Below are 7,804 nucleotides of genomic sequence, written 5' to 3'. Positions count from 1 at the left end.
CAGCTCGCCAGCCACGGCGAGAGACTTGGGGATCCCGGTGATGAGGTCCTGCAAGGTGATGGGAGCGCCGAGGTAAGGAAAAAAGAGGAAGAAGAGGATGGGGGTAGAGAGGATGACAAGTGGGGTCTGAATTTGGGGCCAACAATGGCAATCCACACTGAAATCGGTCTTTTTTGGATCTGAGAGCACTCTTTTGGCCAAACACCCCATCTAGATCGCTCTAACTCCGCCCAGAGCTGGCTCCACATGGATTTTTGGAGTAGAGTAGCTCTACCCAGAGCTGGAGCCATACCAAATAGGGCCTTAATAACATATATGATGGCCCTTTGCTAGCGGAAGGAAATAACAATATGCGATGACCTTATGTTGTCTGCCACCGTACACAAAACCTATGCTAGCGGAAGGAAATAATAGTATGTGATGACCTAATGTTGTCTACCACCGTACACTTTTGTGTATATATATAAAAAGATATCAACCAAGAATACATAGTATAAAGTAGTGATCCTAAGTTAACAGCTTAACTTTTCTCTTCTAGTAACGACATGTATTTTGCTGATGACATCGATCAACAAGCAAAATCTATCACAAGTTATCAGGCCATCACATAGAAAGGTACATCGTATTACATCCAGCTGATGCAAGAGAGAAAAAGTTACAGGTTTCTTGGCGTGTTTTAAGCATATAATCTATCACTAAACTTCGCTGTTTAACTTTACCGTTGATGCAATACAAGTTTTTTTAAGTAAACGAAGCCAAGGACCTTCCCCCAACCATTCTCTTTGCGCCTCTTAGTTCTCTTCAACACTTACAAATTTTGGCAAATAAACACTGGAGTTAGAAAGCTGCAGCACAAAAAAATGTAAAATTAGTGACACCAGTAGGGGATAAAATTTAATGTTTTATATATGCAAATAGAGGATTCAACAGACACTTGAGCAAGGGTACAAAACTGAGAAAGGGAACATACCCGAGCAATCTTTTTCTTCAACCAAATCAGCCGGACACTTGGGTTTTGGTGCCCACCAATATTTTTCTATTTGTTTCATTTTTGAAAACTTCATTTGCATCAGCTTTTTGTTCATCCGATAGCCCTTCCATGGCATCCACAATGTCAATACATTTCTCGATTGAGTAGTCTTCATGTCTCTTCTTCTCTTCTAACTTTTCTAGAGTTTTTTCAATCTGATCCTTTCTAAAGTCAATGTAGTCCCCAAGTTTTGCTACTATTTGACTTTGTTTGCATTTCTTTCCACCGGTAACATCTTGGTCCTCTGAATTACGACTGGCTAGAGTAGATTGAACTTCAGTGCTTTTTCTACACCACTAAGACCAAAACTGAGTGGATTTCTATCAATAGAAGCCATGTTATGATTGCTTTGCTCTGAGATACTTCTTTAGGGAGTGGGTTCAGCTTGCAACTTAGTTTTTTTATGGTGGAGGCTCAATTGATGTAAAATTTAAATCCCCTGTGGCCACACTTCCTACTAAACAAATAATTGAATGGGTGAACAAGTGAATAATTAACTAAAGTTGTGGCTATTAATGTAAACAAGAGCAAAATGAAAGCATTACCTTCATACAATAATTCCTAATTGTTATATAAAGGAAATGACTTCTTTCGGAACATGGCAACTTTGTGGTTATCCAATTGAAGTACAACAAAAACATATTATTAGAAGTTTAGAATCAGAATGTGCCTCTCAAGATTCTACTCTGTTTAAGAGACCTAACCTTAATCAACTTCTCCTAACCTTTTGGTTCTGCAATGATCATACCCAAAGTATCGTTTCAGCCAACACCACTTTTCTCGCTTCTTCTATTATCTTATAGTTTCCTTTTAGCTCTTTCTCCTTTTCTTGCACTTGCTGCTTCGTGAAATGTGCTATTGGAAACATATCATTAAATTTATTTGTGATATTCCTCCAACCTTCTTCTATCCACCCATTCTATCCCTTAAACATTGGGATGTTGACAAGCTCTTTCAGAATATCCATAAGTCCCTTCTCATACATGTAGCTCCATGTAGCCCTTTTTGTTGACATGGCTGCAACAAATAAACAAGATTAGATAAAGGCTGTAGTGAAAACAATACACAAATAAGCAATGAAGCAAAAAAAACAATACAGGAACAAACAATCCATGCATACTAGTGCTTACATTTATGCTTCACCTAATTATTACGGGCAGCCCACATCTGAAGGGCAATTTAGTCTCATAGGGTGCTTCCTTCATTTGATTGTAGTTTATTTGGGTAGTTGTTATCCCCCTCTGGCAACTCAACATAATCAGATGGGTTTATATTATTTGGTTGGTGATCCAGTCACCCTTCATCCCCATTTTGCCCTCTAATGAGATTGTGAAATACTGTAGCTGCCGCTGGAATTTTAATTTGATTCTCAGCTGGATGAAATGTCCCAACTTTTAGGATTGGAAACCGCTTTTTTAGCACGCCAAAGGTCCTTTCAATATGATTGCATAGCTGCGCATACTGATGGTTGAACAATTCTTTGTAATTTGCAACTGATTTCCATGTCTCCTAAACTTACTAAAGTGATACCTAACTCCTCGGTATGGACCAATGAACCTCATGTATTTGTGTATCCACCATCTACAAGGTAGAACTTCCCCACAGGTACATGAAAACCCTTCGCACATGCAGACTGTAGGACCCCTGCATCAGATGCAGATCCTTCCCAACCACATGAGATGAAAGTGAAATTTAAATCAAAGTCACATGCACACATCATGTTCTGTGACAAGATTTCTTTCCTATTTCTGTAGGGAGTAACTCTTTCTTGTGCAATGGTGATAGGGACATGAGTGTCATCAATAGCCCCAATGCAGTTCTGGAAGAAAGGCATAAAGCGAGGGTCTGATGCAATCTTCACATGTGTGTGGTTCACATTTGGGAACTTCAAGAATCTATGAGTCAGTGCTGGAATTATATCGAAGAACTCTATTATTTTCCTATGAATTGTCTCGCCACTGTGTTGAAATTCCTTTTTAGCCTATCGGTGCTTGCATTATGAGAGAGCATGAACATAAACATTCCCAGCTGCTCCTCAACTCTAACACCACGGGTGTCACGTAACAAGTTCTCCACTCTAAGATAATTTGCTATAACTCTAAATATCTTAGGCTCTATCCTGAACTCCACTTTGTACCAATTCTCGTGGCCTCCAAGATTTGTCTGACCTTTTCAGCACTAGGTAGATTTGAGGTGTGCTCCGATCTTTTCTCCTCATACAGACACTGCTGAAGCGTAGGGACCATAACTAGGAATAGCTCATCATTCTCTTCTTCCTCCTCTAGCATGAATCTCCTAACTTCATCTTCGCAAGATTCCATTATCTATATGTATGTATATGGTAAGGTAAGTAAACTATGTCACTCAAATGCATATGGTCTAGGAAAAAAAAGAAAAAGCTTACAGGTTATGAAAACTGGAATACTTACAAGAATATATGATATAAGCTAGCATTTTGGTTCAGGATCAAAAAGAAAGGAAACATCCTCCCATTCACAGCAAAGCATAAAAAACTTGAGTTAAGTAACCTAAAATATTTGATTATAGAAAAATAACATGAGGCACTGGAAGTACAATTGACCTCAGAAGAACACTGGTAAGCATAACTGCATCATAACCACACGGTGACTTAATATGGCAAACAGATCATAGGTTCAGGATTACTATTTGTCGTTGTCAAGATCAGTGGATCAAGACTTAGACTAGTAAATTTCTTTTATGCGCGTAAGCCTCACGTGGTTGCGCGGGGGACACGGATTTAGACTGGTTCGGGCAAAGGAGACCCTACGTCCAGTATCGGGGTTGTTCGTGTTGCCCACGCGGGGTTCTGTAGTAGGGGGTTACAGATGGACGAGAGAGGGACGGGTCCCAAGTCTCTTTGGTGCTTGCGCTCTCAGGGAGCGTTATTGTGTGCTATGGCTTGCGGGAGGAGAAGCCGATCGATCCCCCTCTCCGGCCCTGGGTTCCTCCTTTTATATCGCAAGGGGATGGCCGGAGTTACAATTGGGATCGGGTAAAGAGGACTGTAAAGAGTAAGGCGTAGAATGGTAAAAGGCACGGCAGGAAGAAGGAGCAAGACCCTAGGCATCCGATGCCTCTGCCGGCCCCGGACACGCGCCGGCGCGCATGCCGGAGGGGGAGGTCCCCATGTGCCAAGTGCTGCTGCTCCCTGCATATAGCTACTTCGATGCTCGTAGGTGCCAGATCATGATGAGGGCGTTCCGTCGTTTCCCCAGCGTCTGTTAGGGAGGACGGCGGATGCCGCTGCTCAGGTGATGGCTGCTGAGAGGGAGAGCGTCACATCTGTGCTGCTGGATGCACGGGACCCGAGGGTGTGTGGGCCCCGAGGACAGGCCGCTCTCTCCTTTGCTCCGGTCGGCGCAGGCCATGAGTACCCTGCGGCGAATGGGAGCCAGCCGCTGGCACTGTAGCCTGCACAGGGCGGTCGTGCACGGGTACTTGCACCGGGTTGCGTGAGGGGTGCGGTCGCCCTGCCCTCTGCCAGTCCTGCGGCGCATTTATGGCGAGGCCGACGGGGTCGCGGTCTTGCCCATGTGGACCGCATCCGAGGGGGATCCCGGCCCCGGAGGCTCCAGCGCGCCCGACTCCTTTGCTTGGGGTCGGACGAGGCGGAACTTCCATGGCACAGGGTCGGGCGCCCCCGACCCCGGGGTCGCGGTCGGGCGAGGCGGAAACCTTGCGGAGGGGGGTCGGCCGTTCCCGATCCTGGCGTCTTGATCGGGCGAGGCGGAGTTTTGATCACGTCTTGGTGGGCCTGGGCCTTCTGCGTTTGCTTCCTTAAAGTGGCGTCCTAGGGGATCGTTAATATTTCCCCCCAACAGTAGGTTCCTCCGGAGGCTTCTTTCGGTATTTTGCCGCGGGTTCTGTGTTATGGCGCGCTTGTTTTATTTCGACCTGGCTGGGGGAACCTACAGTTTGTGACCACACGCGTGGTAGTTGGTTGCGAGACTAGCCCCCGAGCTCCTGCTCGTTGCAGGAAACCGATCGGGAGGCTAGGTCGACTTTTTGATCGTTGCCCCTCAAGCGTCCGTTCGCTAGGACAGAGGGGTTGAGCCGGGCCACGTTATCCACGTTGGACGAACCGTGGTGCTCGTTTGAGCTGCAAATGGGTAAGTTCGAGTGGAGTCCCGGTCCCCGTTCGGGGGGGTCCGGCTCGGGCCAAGCTGGTGGCGTACTCCAATTTCCCGCCGGCCAGTTCATATAGTTCCCGGACCCGTTCGACCGGATCTGAGGGCTCGTTGCCTTTCCCCATGGAAAAACCATGAACTTTATACCGAGCGGGACTCGAACGTTAGGTTGGGGCGCCCTTGGCGTTCGCTCGCCTGGGTATTGGCCGCTAGCGGGCCCGTCCCTTCTCACCCCTTGCTCGGGGGATGTCCTGAGGCAGCTGTCGAACCCGTGTTGGGCCAGCTTTCGAACCTCTGGACCGTAATGGGCCGTAGGGGCGTTTTCAGCCCCGTATCCCTTTCTTACCTCCCTGTGGGCCTTGGACCGGAGCGGAGCGGTTGGTGTGCCTGGGCCGAACGTGGGGGGCGTCGTGGGCGCGGTACCCGGGAAGTGGAGTTATGGAAGTGCCGTCCCACAAATCGAGGAAGATAGGATGTTTTCGCGGCCGATCGTGCGTGCGGTTTTCGAAAAGGAAACGGGCGTGGCAGGGGCGTACCTGGCGCCGCATTTATGGCGGCCGGGGCGTCGATTTGGCTTCCCCGGTACTTTTCCTATAAAAGCAGGAGCTCACCGCGCCGGTTCCTCTCTCCTTTCGCACTCGAGCCTCCTTGCCTTCCTCTTAGTTCACCTGCGCTCGCCTCGTTCCCTTCGCTCCACGCCGCGCGCTTTCTTCTTCCACCTCCGTCGATCTCCTCCTTCTCCCGGCGATGGCCTCCTGGGGAGTTTCTCACTTCACCTCCAATCGCGCTGAGGGCTTGGTGCGGAAGGGGCTCCTTTGCGAGAGGATGGAGGCGGACGAGTGGATGCTGCCGGGGCCGGAGCAGGTTCCGTCGCCTCCCGCCGGCTACGTCGTCTCCTTCGCCCACTTCCACGAGCGGGGATTCGCCTCCCCCCCAAGCCGCTTCTTCCGCGGGCTCCTCCACCACTACGGGCTCGAGCTCCAGCACCTCAACCCCAACGGGATCCAGCACATCGCGGCGTTCGTCGCGTTGCGCGAGGGATTCCTGGGGATTGAGCCCCACTTCGCGCTGTGGAAGTACTTCTTCACGGTGAGCCTGTACCAGAAGACGGGGAAGGCCGGGAGCCAGCAGCGGTCGCCTCCGGTGCCAATCGGGTGCGCCGGGATCCATCTCCGTCACACTCGCTCCAAGGAGTACATGACGGTGAAGACCTCGGTGTCCCACAAGGGGTGGCACAATCAGTGGTTCTACATGAAGAACCACCCGGACTCCCCCCTGCCAACCTTCACCGGCCGCACCATCGACGCGGCGCCCAAGGTATGGGCGTACGGGCCGGTGGAGAAGGAGAGGAAGAAGATCTCCGACTTGCTGCAGGCCATTAAGCAGCTGAAGCGGAGTGGGCTCACCGGTGCCGGGGTCATCGGCGCGTACCACGCCCGGCGGGTGGCGCCGCTGATGCGCCGGGCCCAGCCGCTTGGCGCCATGACCCCCGACGCGCCGCCTGAGGGCACCGCCCTGGCGACGGGTGCGCTCGCCACCTCCGAGATCCGGCAGCGGCTCCGGGAGGCGCTGGAGGATAGGGACGTCGACTACCCGATCCCTAGGCATCCGCCGATGCGCCCGGAGCCGGGCTTCGTAGACCTGGTAAGGAGCTAGGACATCGTTTCTCTTTCCTTGTGTTCCGCTGTTTGTTGTTCTGATGCGGATCTGCTTTACGTTTGCAGGGCATGCTGACCCGGGTCGCGGACTTCCTTCCGCCGGTGCCGGAAGATGCCGAGCGGAGGGCTCGCAACCGTCTCCAGGCCGAGGAGCAGAAGCGCCGCAAGGACAAAGAGACGGCGAGGAGGCGGAAGAAGGCCGCCAAGGAGCTCCAGCGGCGGCGGAGGGGGACGGTCGTGTCGGATGACGACGACGATGAAGAAGAAGAAGAAGAAGAAGATGAGGAAGAGGAAGAGGAGGAAGAGCTGGTTCCCCCCCGATCGGGGGCTTTGGTGATTCGTGATGCGCCCCCGCAGACGGCCGCGGGGGGTGAAGCGGCCGAAGCGTCCGCCCGGGCATTGGCTCCCCCGGGCCCTAGGGCTGTGCCTCAGGGGCCAACACAGCGCGCGCCTCAGGAGCCGGCGCGGATCGCCCCTCAGGGGTCGGCGCAGGGCGTCCCCCGGGAGCAGGTGCGGGGCGCCACCCAGGGGTCGGCGCAGGGCGTCCCCCAGGAACGGGCGCGGGGCGCCCCCCCGGGGTCGGCTCAGGGCGTCCCCCAGGAGCGGGCGCGGGCCGCTCCCCCGGGGTCGGCAAGGGATGCCCCCCCGGTGTCAATACGGAGCGCCCCTCAGGGGTCTTCAGAGCCTGCCCCTGCCGCCGCCTTGGGTTCGGCACGGGGCGCTCCCCAGGAGTCCGCCCGGGGCGCTCCTCGAGGGTCCGTGGGGCCTGCCTCCACCGCCGTGCCCGAGGGCAGCAAGCCGGTGACAAGCGGCCGCTGCCAGATGCCCCGAGGTCGGCGTCCGGCTCCGAATCGAAGCGTGCGCGCCGTCCCTGCGATTTGAGGGCGTAAGTTGGCTTTCCTTATTTGTAATTCTTCTCCTCTTTTTTCGTTTGTTCCTGCTGATGCCTGGCCGTCGATTGTGCAGCA

The 7,804-nt window shown here is 52.4% G+C and overlaps 1 pseudogene; it reads right to left on the bottom strand.

Annotated features, from left to right (window-relative positions):
• Positions 1-2,215: 2,215 nt before the first annotated feature.
• On the bottom strand, positions 2,216-3,351 carry LOC140222620 (uncharacterized; annotated as a pseudogene).
• Positions 3,352-7,804: the final 4,453 nt, after the last annotated feature.

The sequence above is a fragment of the Setaria viridis genome, chromosome 4 (genome assembly GCF_005286985.2).
Source record: "Setaria viridis chromosome 4, Setaria_viridis_v4.0, whole genome shotgun sequence".
Taxonomy (NCBI): Eukaryota; Viridiplantae; Streptophyta; class Magnoliopsida; order Poales; family Poaceae; genus Setaria; species Setaria viridis.
Note: the sequence above shows the minus strand (reverse complement) of the source record. Positions and strands in the feature narration are given on the sequence as shown.